This window comes from Gallinula chloropus (assembly GCF_964237585.1).
Source record: "Gallinula chloropus genome assembly, chromosome: 2".
NCBI lineage: Eukaryota > Metazoa > Chordata > Aves > Gruiformes > Rallidae > Gallinula > Gallinula chloropus.
This window is the reverse complement of record NC_140086.1, coordinates 111,557,762-111,570,151: the sequence shown is the minus strand read 5'-3', so window position 1 is coordinate 111,570,151 and position 12,390 is coordinate 111,557,762.

Here is a 12,390-nt window from a genome sequence, read left to right as displayed (position 1 = left end):
GCATACATCCTTAAACAGACAGCTAAACTTTTGGGAGTGAGTTGGGTTTTTTCCCCCATTTTCCAAACTTCAGATATGGAAAACATACAACATTCACTTGATGCCCAGGGTGATCAATCTGTGCAACTGGAAGGACTTTTTATCCAAAATTTCAAACATAAACAGCTGCATACCCTTCCACCACTCAAAAGGCTCTAACAGATACAGGAAACCTGCCATTGCCCGTTCAATGACTTCTGCAACTCTCACTCTATTTTGGGAGGTTGAGCCTTAGACTTCTCCTATATAATGAACGACCTTTCCTTTGTTGTATCTCTCACATCTTTTTCCTGTCAGAAGGTTCAGCATTCAAGCTGAACTTTCATCTGCTCAGGGTGTAAGACAGACAGCAAAAATGGGGAGATGCCCTGGGTAGTTTTCAAGATCACAGAAAGCCACAATATGAAACTATTTCTTCCAAAGGAAAAACAGTTTCCAGCACTTGTTCAGTGCTTTAAATGCAGTATTTTCTATCTACCACAGTGACAATTTCCCACCCTGGCAATATACTGATTTTTAAATTGTAAACCTTTGTAGGAAGTAGGGGTTTAAAGTACTAATACGGAATCTTTACCCTTGACTGACTATATCTACATAACATATTTATAGCATGCAAAATATGGAAGATCATAGCAACTTAAAGAAACGAAGAGCCACTTTATTATTTATCTGATTATGATGAATTCTGACAATGAACAACATTTGCATCCCTGTGGGCCTGTGGGCCTAATATTTCTTGAGTATTAATGCGAACAAGTTGTGTGACATTTGCCAGTGCATTAGAAAAAAATGATCCATGGATTTCATTATGAAAGAGGAAGGTCAACAAAACTTATCAAGATTTGATTAAGCCTCCTTGATCAAATACGTACCCCTCTGACCTTCCCTTTTCCTGTATGTGCAATAAAGCTATTCCATATAAAAGATTTCTTACAAACACTCAAATTTCCTAAAGGCTACTGAACTTTTATTTTTCCAGCTGTAAAGGTAGCAAGCACCAGTGTTAAGATACCTACTTGAAATTTGAATGCAATCACAGTAGAATGCAGGTAGAATATCTCCATTCTGCCCATCAACACAGTTATTTTATGCATACAACTAGATAAACTGATTCACAATTACATTTCTGTAAACTACATTGTAAGTTACCTTACTTCCAGTAATCCCATGCTAGCAGCTGAATGAATATGTAGAGAAGGTCAATGTTGCCTTTCTCTTCAGTGCCATAATACTCCACAGCGTTAATTTCCATTAGATCTTCATTTTTTCTAGTGATGCTTACGCGCGCAATCGCTGTTTATGTTCAATATATATTCGATATATTCAAGGCATTTGGCATAACATTTTGCTAAATCACTAAGAAAAGAATGAAAAGTTAGAGAACTAAAAGAAACTAAGCCATGGTCCAGTGACCTCTGGCTTTGCTTTAAACACATTAGCAAATCCATACATCAGCTCTTCATTTCTCCCCTATTTCATAAAGCACTATTAACCCCTTTGCTTTGCTTGGGCGTTGCAACGTTCAAAACCTGACAGCCTTCAATGAGTTAACTTCCATTCCCCGAAGGTGAAGAGTTTTGCTGACCCAGTGCAAGTCGGCTTGAATAAAATTCAATTCTGCTGTAGTCAACAGGAAAGCAGGAAGGAAAATAGGATTTAACAAACAAAGCATAAAAAGTCCACAGCAGGAAATAATTATTTGGCCAATTGTTCACTTTGTTAAGAGACTGGACTATATTAATATATATCAGGGCATAGTGCTGTGTTTGTGGTTTCTCTTTAGTGACACGTCTAGTCTAATTAGTTACAAAGTGGTCATACAGGCAAACGAAATCTGCAATTCTGTGAGGCTTCCGAAGGATACAGAATACATATGTCATGGATGCATAATCTGGCACCAGTTTATTCTGGTTAAAGTTTGAGTGGTGGACTAAAATTAAATCAATACTAAAGGAAGCTCAGAATGCCAATAGAAGTGGTTTACAGAAATAGTTTCGCTGACCATTAAAGCTGCTATGGATTAGGCATGTTAAATGGTTCAGTTCAAGTTAATATTTTTAGTATAGATGCACAAAAAACTGCAGCCACAGTATTCTGCCTGCTTGTTTGCAGCACTCCAGGAACACACATAACATTGTTCCAAGTTACCGTTTCACATTTATCAGTTTGAGTTGTGCTTCTCACCACAAAAGTGTTATATTAAAACACACTGAAGTGTAATATTAATATATATATATATATGTGTCTGCAGTTCAGAAATAGATTTGCAGACAAAAATCCTGTAAACTGCTGGGGAAAGCCTGGCATTCTATAGGGTTGTACAAATCACAGACCCTTACTCATACAGTGATCATAAACATTATATTATCAAACATAAAAGGCTATCTATAATAACCCACCGACATTAACACCAACAATGTTTGTATTGGAACAGTTATTTAACTTTCCTAACTATAACGGCTGTCAATGGACCAGTTTCATTAGTATGTCCTTGAAGGTTTCAGATACAAAGCAGCACCACAGGCAGAACAATCACCTCATGATCTAGCTGTATTATAGCTCTTCTTTTTCCAAGTAAAGGGAAATATTTCCCTGGCTGACTGCCTTAACTGAAGCTTCTCTGAAACTACCTTAAAAGCCACTAAAAGCCTCTAAGAAATGAACTTTTGGTTACAAACTGCAGGTGGTGAGGTAGGAAAAGGCTTACAATATAACACAGCCCAATTTTTTTAATCAGACTCAAGATTGATATCAAAGTACCAGAGTGATGCCAGTTTACATTGTTTGTGAATGCAATTCAATGGTTTGTACTGGAGAAAGATTTTAATTTACTCTGTTTAGAACAGGAGCGCGGCTCTGCCAAATACTATTTCCCAACACTGAAGAGACTTAAATGAAACAGATGCTGAATATATGACTCTGATCCATTCATTTATCATCTTTTATGGAATTTGAGGGATTTATTAGGGCCACGTTCTTCTAACTGTTAACATTTTATCCAGTTCACAGGGCATCACAAGAAAACTGGAAAAGGTCAATATGCACAGCCAGCTATTGCAAAACGCAAAGCATGCATTGCATTTCACTCCTGACACAATAACTCCCCTTTCCCAACAATGATATTTCAGAAACCATGGGCATTTTTTACATCATAGAATCATTAAGGTTGAAATCATCTAGTCCAACCATCCCCCTACCACCCATATTACTCACTAAACCATGTTCCTAAGTACCTCATCCAACCTTTCCTTGCAAAGTCAAATCTAGGAAACCTTTCCTTTCAAACTGCTTGCAAAGTGAAACCTGGGCTTGTTAATTAAAAATACTAACATGAACATACAAGGAGAAAGTATCTTCAGTTATTTTATACTCCCTAAATTCCGTTACAATCATTTAATGTATTTTACGCTTTTATTCAGTGTCATATGAATTGTACTTTAGTGACATACCCATCAATACTACATCAGCATGAGGCTTTGTATTCCTTACATTCATACAATAACTCTGGAAACAGTCTAAATCAAATCTCCCGCTTAAACCAGGGTCAACACTGAATTCAGACCAGGTTGGCTCAAGGTTTTATCTGATCTATCTAGTCCTGAAACATCAAAGTAAGGAGATGCCACAGCATCACTGTCTGTACCAAAAGTTTTACTGTCCTCATAATGAAAAGTTTGGTTTGGTGTTTGTTCATGGTTTTGTTTCCTTTTTTTTCACATTTATGTTAAATTTGGAACACCATTTCAATTTACCTCCATTGTCTCCTTCATTCCTGCCTTGCAGGGCTATGAAGAACCTGTCTGGCTCTTCTCAGAACCTCCTTGTTAATACTGTCAACCTGCTCTCAGGTTCACTCCAAGCATCCTCTTCTCTAGGCCAAACAAGTCCAATTCCCAAGGCTTTTCCTCACAGTAGATTTTCATAGTCCTCTTAAGCCATTTTATCGACATCTACCTTGTACTGGAGTAGACTGAAACTGGACAAAGTGTTGCTGCCAACGTGCATATTTCCAGATTTTTTTTTGCTTTGTCTGCTTAGGGTTTTTCTAGTGTAACAATAATTTTGCTCCATTACTTTAGCTAATCTAAATATAGACATTAATGAAATATATTAATATAATGGATTACTAGAAAGGATAAAAGACCTCATGGCCTGCATGCTGATACTGCTGTGAAGTCTTAAGATAAAGGATATTCTTTTTTAAGTATACAGTTTATTTGTGTTTTCTTATTTACATCAACATTTGTCATTATGTACCTTTTTAGGAGTATTTTAACTAAGAATTATATTTCAATAATATTAGAAATACTAGACATCTTCTATATGCAGAGCAAGAACGTTTTCTTAGTACTTTTGCTATTCATGAAAGAAAATTTTCAGATATAGGTTTTAAAACCCATATCAACTTTCATATTCAACTATTTTCATCTCCTCTAGCTTTCAGTATCTGTGGATCAATTAGCTATAATTATTCTGTGAAAGTGCTAAAACCACTCTCATAAGCTTCTATTAGGATTTTGCCCCGCCACCCCCCCACCCCCCCAGCTTGCGACAACATGCAAATTTTCCATCTAACCAAGCACATGCTGTACTCAGTCTTTTATATTTACAAGAGAGAAAGCTCTCTTCCTGCATTAACACTATGGAATTCAATCCTTCTCCATTGCTGTCTTTTAGAAAGCAAGAATCATCGTCCTTGTCTTCATACATCTCAGTTACTGTTTTCCCATGTCACATTTTTCATTGGAAGTCTCACGAATATAAAACCTTTTTCAGACTAAACCACCAAAACCCCACAAAAACCTACCAGCCCTGCAGTAACAAAGCTTGCCCTATTTTGTGTCATCTTGATCTCATATGTTTTTATCAGTACTTTCAATCTTCTCCCTCAGCCTGCATAAAACTTTTGAACAAAAAATTGCCTTCAATATTTTTGTAGGCAAAAATAATTATTGCAATGCATGACTACTGTTATATACAAAAAGCCACACAACAATTACTTCATTTGTTAGGAAGAGGTTAACATCACTCTGTGGGCTCCTTGTGGAGCTCCAGCAGTTACAAAATGTCTTTGTGTAATGTATCAGCATTCCTGAATTTTTGTGGAACTAGGGAGGGGGAAAAAAAAAAATCAATATTAAAAATCAAGGAGCTGGAGCTTTTACATGAAATACAGTTTTGTTCTTACCACAAAGCTAAGTGTTTTTGCTATTTCTGAACTTCTCAATCATGTGTGACCAAAGAATTCTTCGCAATGAATTATGTTTGCCTTCTATGTTAAGGAAAAGCCAACATGCATAATTTATAGAAGCTTGGAACCAAACATTTAAAAATAAGTCATAAAAAAGCCATAGGAGTCTTTAATGGGAGAGTCCTCACCATCTAACTGGAACTGTTATACAATATTTTTCTGTCAGATTTATTAGGTTTTATTTGAATATGTTTGACTTTGCAATGATGTTTGCTCAAAAATTCCAAGGAGCAAAAACATTAAAACCCAATAAAAATCAAACAAATGAATAGTCATAAGAAAAACAGGAAGTCTGTAGAAGACTCCATTTTCTTTTAAAGCCAGCATTGGGTTTCAATGTCAAACATAAATATTTTAAATACAATGTCCCTCTTTCACAAAGATGGATCCTGATATTCCGATTTCTTCTTAGCTTTTATGCTGCCACTTCCCATTACAGTGACTTCCTGAAAGGAGTAGCGTTCCACCAAAACAACTGTCATCCTCTTTCTACAGTGACAGAAAAGCCTTCTTCCAAATGCAAGAATTGAAGAAACAGTGGACAATAAGGTAAGGTCTGAATCCTGAGCCAGTAACATTAACAAGGAGCACTACCATTAGCTTGCACAACTTCAAATTATATGTAGCTATATATATATATATATATAGTAGGGTCATGGTCCCTGACCCCGGATAGATTTCATAGTAAATATTCTAATAAAAACAAAGGTAGCAATAGAAAATACTTCTCTTCATACTTTTCCTTCTTTGGGGACATATTGTTTGTTTGTTATACAAAATAATTAGCTTTTTCATGTAATGAGTAAAAATCATCTCCATTCCTTTTAAAATCAGTATCTTAATTTGAGTTTGTCTACATAAGGCAAGATTTTTCATCTACACCATATTAAAAACTTTGCACCAACTTCTATAGATATTTTCTAAACTACCCCTCTAAGTGCTAAGCTGTCACTGTAGGTACCGTGCCATCTGTGGACTTATCTACTCTCCACAATTAACTGAGCAATTAATCTGAAGTTGCTCTTACCCCAAGTCATGTCTACACACATGATCTTTCATATGACAATGCAACTTGCTTGAAATATATTAAGAGATTTCCAGATAAAACAACTGTTTTGTACATCTGAAGAATTTTCCAAAGCACCCTCAGTAACTAAATGTCAAGTTAATACAGGCACAAAATACCTTGAGCAAATCACAGAATGGCACGTACAATATCCACATTTACCCCAAGAGACCCCTGAAAATACTTAACTTGCATCCAAGTCACTTAGGATATGAAAAAAATAAATATATCAACAGAATATAGAACTTAGATCTTATCCAAAATGGCCAATAGATAGCAAGTTTCAAGGTATGTATTGGGAAGACATTAGCAAAATATCAATAACAGTCTTACTCTGTGCTGCTGCAGATATAAGTAAGCTGTCTTATTTAACCTTATGTGCTACTCGTGTATGTAGGGGAATGAAATAGTTTCCACACTGAAAACAATTCAAGAGATCGACGTCATTCCCAAGGAAGGTCTGATCATGCCAAAGTTTTTGACAAATGAGCTGTTTAGACAGCACAAAACACCATTTACCTACAATAAAACAAGGTCCCTTCCAACCCCTAAAATTCTGTGAATTCTGTGAATCTGTGTCATTGCAGTTTGGAAAGAGCTCTTTTGAACAACACAATCCACCACTTCTTAAAATCAGTAATTGAGAAATCTGATCTATCCATTTATCCTTTATGACTTCTCAAAAAAAAGTATTGATTTGCACCTGTTTTAAAATCCATTGTAAGTTTAATAAGATAATTTCTTGGATCCCATATGACTTCCAGCAATAATAATGGATTATAAAACCAGAAACAGTCTTCTGTTAGCTTTTCCTTCTAGCTGAACTACTCTTCATGAAATTTCCTGATTGCCTATGGTAGGTGTCTCCAGAAGTTACAAAGAAAACAGCTAGGGGAAGAAACATATACTCCTCACTCTGATAGCAGTCTTTTTTTTCCTGAGCATAGTTCCTATGGTAAGCCATTCTTCTTTATAAACGCTTTAACATAAAAACCTACTTCAAGGTATAGTGGAATACATTCTTTAACTTAGTTTAGAAGATAAACACAAAAATATCTTTTGCACAGGTTGTCAAAAATAATTGACTAATAAATCAAGTGAAAGGAAGCACTGAAAACATGTGACAACAAAAAAAATATAAAATAGGCATTTATATATTTGGGTTTTAACATCTAAGTTTTGCAGTGAAAATTACTTGAATAAAAAATAAGAACAATAACGAGAAAATTATTGTCAAGAATTTGCTTCTTGTGCAGCATCTAAGAGTTAAAACCATTAATTGCTACAGTGTGTTAGTTCGTCTGTCATTACTACAGAAATTAAGTCTTCAGACACTTGAAAGCCTCACTAGCTCCATAGAAAAAAGTATAAAGCAACTCCATAGATCTTCCTACACTTCACGATGACATTAACTCCATGAGGATTAAACAGATCAGGAATAGGAGAATAATAAGTCAAAATTTTAATTTCATATGTGATCATATTCAGTACAACTGGCATAAGTATGCTGATGACATTAATCAATGTACCAGTGCAAGAAATTAACACTATCCAAAAAAATCTGTGGAGCATTTGACGGGTTTTTTGACATTTCTATCATACGACAAACTCAGATGCCAAAATCTAAATCATCTCTTCATGTTTTGATTTACTGTCTCAAATAAGTGACAGACATATCATGGTAATATGGCGTGAAGGAATCTCTACCTCTGTTGCACTTCCCTTTCCTTCTCTTAGGAATACAGTTAAAACAGGCAATGAGGTAATAACAGGGATTCTGCAACAACTACTCCAGCAACCTATGAACTATCAGAAAATAGGATCCTTACTACTTAGAATCCATTTATAAAAATAGCAAATAACGGATTTTTCTCTACCCTATAGCAAAGTACATCATGCAAAAGTAACCTACAGCACAAGTTAAGCACAGACCTAAGTCCATCATGGTTTATTTCACCATAAGGAAAAAAAAAATCCACTGCATGTAAGATCGCATGTTATTCATTATAACTTCTCAGAAATGATAATATTCTCATTATAACTTCTCAGAGAATGAAACTACAGCTTCATTATATTATGCAAATGCCTTAGATAGCCAAACATGACTTTTACAGTTATCTTTCAAATTGAAGAAGCATGATTTGATCATGCACCTTTTATGCTTTGATAGAAAGACTAAAAAAAATTCAGTGATTGAAATCATCAGTGCTAATAAGAGAATTGGAAGACACATGCATGTGAGGCACTCAATTTTTTCCTCTTTTTGTTATTAAACTGAGTTATCAATCATAAAATGAAGTTTAGCTTGGCTAAAGCAAAATTATATATACAAATTTGATACACATGCAGCTCAGATTATTGTTTCCTACGTAGCTGGAACACAATAAAGTAGTAAATGAAGCATGATCAACAAGATGGCACAGAGACAAACCCGAGAGTCTCATTTCTGATGGCCACGGTTACCATACGCCTATCTGCAAACGCAGATAAACAACTTGCTGGATGGAATTTTCAAAAGTGATCACTGTTATTCATGGTCATATTCGAACACAATAAAATGTGTTTCTTCGGCCTGACAAATCTTCCTCCAGAAGGTCCTTCCCAGGTTGACTGTGCATATGAGAATTCAGTACATTTTCTGTGAAACTTCCAGTTCACGCAATGACTACTCCATATACTACATCTCTGTTAAAGTGACTTTCTACTTATTGGAAAAGTACAAGGGAGACTGATTTTGGATGAAATATTTAAGACATGGCACAAAGAGAAACATTTTTTACTTTATCAAAGTCTTGCCTTCTACATCCCTGTTTGATCCAAATAAACAGAGACTCTTAAATGTAATTAAGCTGTCACTGTACACACACTGTGTCTGTCATAGGCCTAAGTAGCAGAAAATTGCTAAAGGCTAAACTATTTACAACCACTGCCATCTTTTTTTTTCCTGAAAGAAAACACTGCAGCATTACATAATTGTTTTACAATGTCTATTGTTGAAAATTTCACAAGAAACATAAAGTTTGTGTGGAGAGCTGTTGTCTGTAAAGGGAGTAAGGTTACAGATCAACAAGCAAATTTTACAAGGATTTCTCCCTGTCACCAAGGGGTCAGGTTGGTTAACCCTTTACCAGTAAAGCTTTGCCTCAGGAACACAGCAGTTTTCCAATGTCAGAGAATTTTCCCCTTGCCTGTCCCAATAGCTTCACTCCTTCTCAGAAATCTGGCCAGTGCTCCTGACTTTAATTTTAGATCTCTGCTAATTTCCTTGTTAAAAATACCACTTCTCTCTTAATACTGTGCATTTTGAAATGCTGCCCGTTCTGTAGCACTTACAGAAATGCATGCAAAAAGGAAAAGAATTAAATATTCACTGCTTTCATGCACGTAACAGGAACAGAAATTTAATACTATGTCAGCAGACTGTTTCAGAACTACATCCACACACTCTCTGGTGATATGTAAACTTGCTGCCTCACCCTTACGCATTTTCTTCTTCAAAGCAGATACCAAAGAAATGAGTTTGTCTCCAGTTTTCAACATCAAAGACAGTAGGTCAAATTAATCCCAAGTGTAACTCAATGAGACTTGTCCATCTTATTCCTTGAGGAAAGCACTGTTCCAAAACATACATTTAATTAATATCCTCTCTCATCTATAGATTCCTACAAGGCTTTTAAACTTTTTCTTGTAGCATACTCTTTGGAACCAATGTAAGTTGAGACAAAGGCCCCATCAATGCTGGTGCTTTATTAGTGTAAGGAAACAATTTTAACTTGGATGTTTAAAGATGGTTTCAAAAGCACACGGATAACATGGAGTGACCACTCAACATTGGAAATACACAACTAACCTAAAGCAAAGCTAAGGAAGCAGCTTTATAGTCTGTGTCAGCAAAAGGAAATGTGGTGGATGACTTTCTATTTATTGGGAAAGTACAGGGGAGACTGATTTTGAATGAAATATTTAAGACTGAGTGTAGACATGGCACAAAGACATTTTTTACTTTATCAAAAAAGTCTTGCCTTCTACATCCCCTGTTTGATCCAAATAAACAGAGGATCTTAAATGTAATTAAGCTGTCACTGTACACACACTAGCAACGCCTCGAAGTAGATAAAACAGCACAGAAAAAAAGATTTGATCCTTGATCTTATCTCATCCTCATTAATATTCAAAGGTAAAGCTCCTTTTAGCTCAATTTACACAGGCTCAAACTTTAGTTTTCTCAGGGTTCTTAATCAGAGATTATTACTGAAGTGATATAAACATATACTGAAGAGCCTTCCTGAAAAACATTACCTTGGGTAGATACATGAACAAAGGAGAGGTGCACAGTTTCTCCTGAATCAGACCTCACACAAGGAAAATAGCAGCCAAGAAGGAAAAAGTGAATGGAAGTGTAATGAAGAGAGGTAATACGATCTCTTAACTGCATTTAACTTACTGAAATTAGAATCTGACAAACTAGGAAATAACAACTTGGGCTTCAGTGCATGCCTGTTTTAAAATTCTTTAACTGCCTCTGCATCCATTTACCCTTTTCAGCTCAGAACTGAAGTGCAGTGATGCTGGACACCACAGTTACATGAATAATTTAGGTTACAATTTGCAAACGTGTATTTTCAAGGAAGTTCCCTTGTAGAAGAAAAAGGATATATTCGTGACACTGTGGTTAGAAACAAATCAAACTCAAGAAAAACTGTAAAACCAAAAATAAAAGCAAACAAGAAGCCACAAGACGATCTGTGAATGGGGCTCCTCTGAAAGGCTGGGCCTAAGAAATCACAAGAGGAAAAGAGGCATATGGAAATTCTCCATGATGTTGAAAAAAGCCCCTGGCATACTTCACTTATCTAGGTGAGTTACGTAAGTTTGGAACTTTCTCCTTGAACAGAAAAAAATGTGAGGTTAGATTAAAAAAAAAAATCACTGTGAATTTGCTATGCATTAGGAAAGAAACAAAATTTTTTAAAACCTAAAGGCAGCATCTTTCGGCTCCCTAGATTACATGGAATGTCAATCTTTAGGATCAGAGATTCACCTAAGAAAAGATCAGTTAGAGATCATGGGACCAAAACCAATGAATCCTTTAAACAACGTATGTGTCAGATGTGGCTAATACCAAGTGCAGAATTCCTGAAGCTTTTAGTTCTTGGACTTTATCCTTTGCCTTAGACTTGCCCTGGACATAGCAGCTGAACAGAATCACTAGCCACTGTAATCCAAATGTCTTTGACTACAAAGCATCCATGAGGTCAGAAAACCCACAAATATCCAAAATTTATCTTCTGGAAGCATTTTAAATGACATCTCATTTTCCACAGCTGATAAGAACATGACTTAATAGAATATGCACTTTGTGGTGTGATGTGATCTTCTAGTAAGAAGGTCACACCAAACATTCCATATTTCATTATTTTCTCATGTGAGCAAGCTTTTTACATTATAAGAATCCAACTCTTATTGTACTGTATCCTCAGCTGCTAAGATTCCTAAAGTACAATGTGATTTTTTTAGAAAGGAATTAAAGGTATAGGACCTTGAAAACAAAATGAAGATGGTGTCTTTAAAATCTCTTCCGAAAATGTAAGTGATCTTGCAATACACATCCAATTCTTATTGCAATACAATTTCAAATAACTGATCATTTGCAAAAGCATCCTAAGATACAGTATTGACATGCTGTAGCAATACAAGTGGGGTAATTTTTTTATACACAGTTAACTCACATAATCTTTTCCAACAGTTTAACTCCAAAAAAAAAAAGAAGCCCATCAGAGCAGCACTCCAAATCACTGTTCACCTGAATGTATTCTGCAGAGCAAGCTTCCTCAGCACCATGGCAAACAACTAAACATTACCCTTCTAGAAACAACCTTCTTTTCAAGGGAGAAGCTTTCTAATTTTATCTTTAGCTTTTCTTCAATTAAAAATTCAGCAGCAGCTTACAAAGATCACAGAATGGATAGATTATCCTAACCATACTCACATTTGGGTGAGATCCTAGACATATATCTGTCAAAGAGAAAGTACT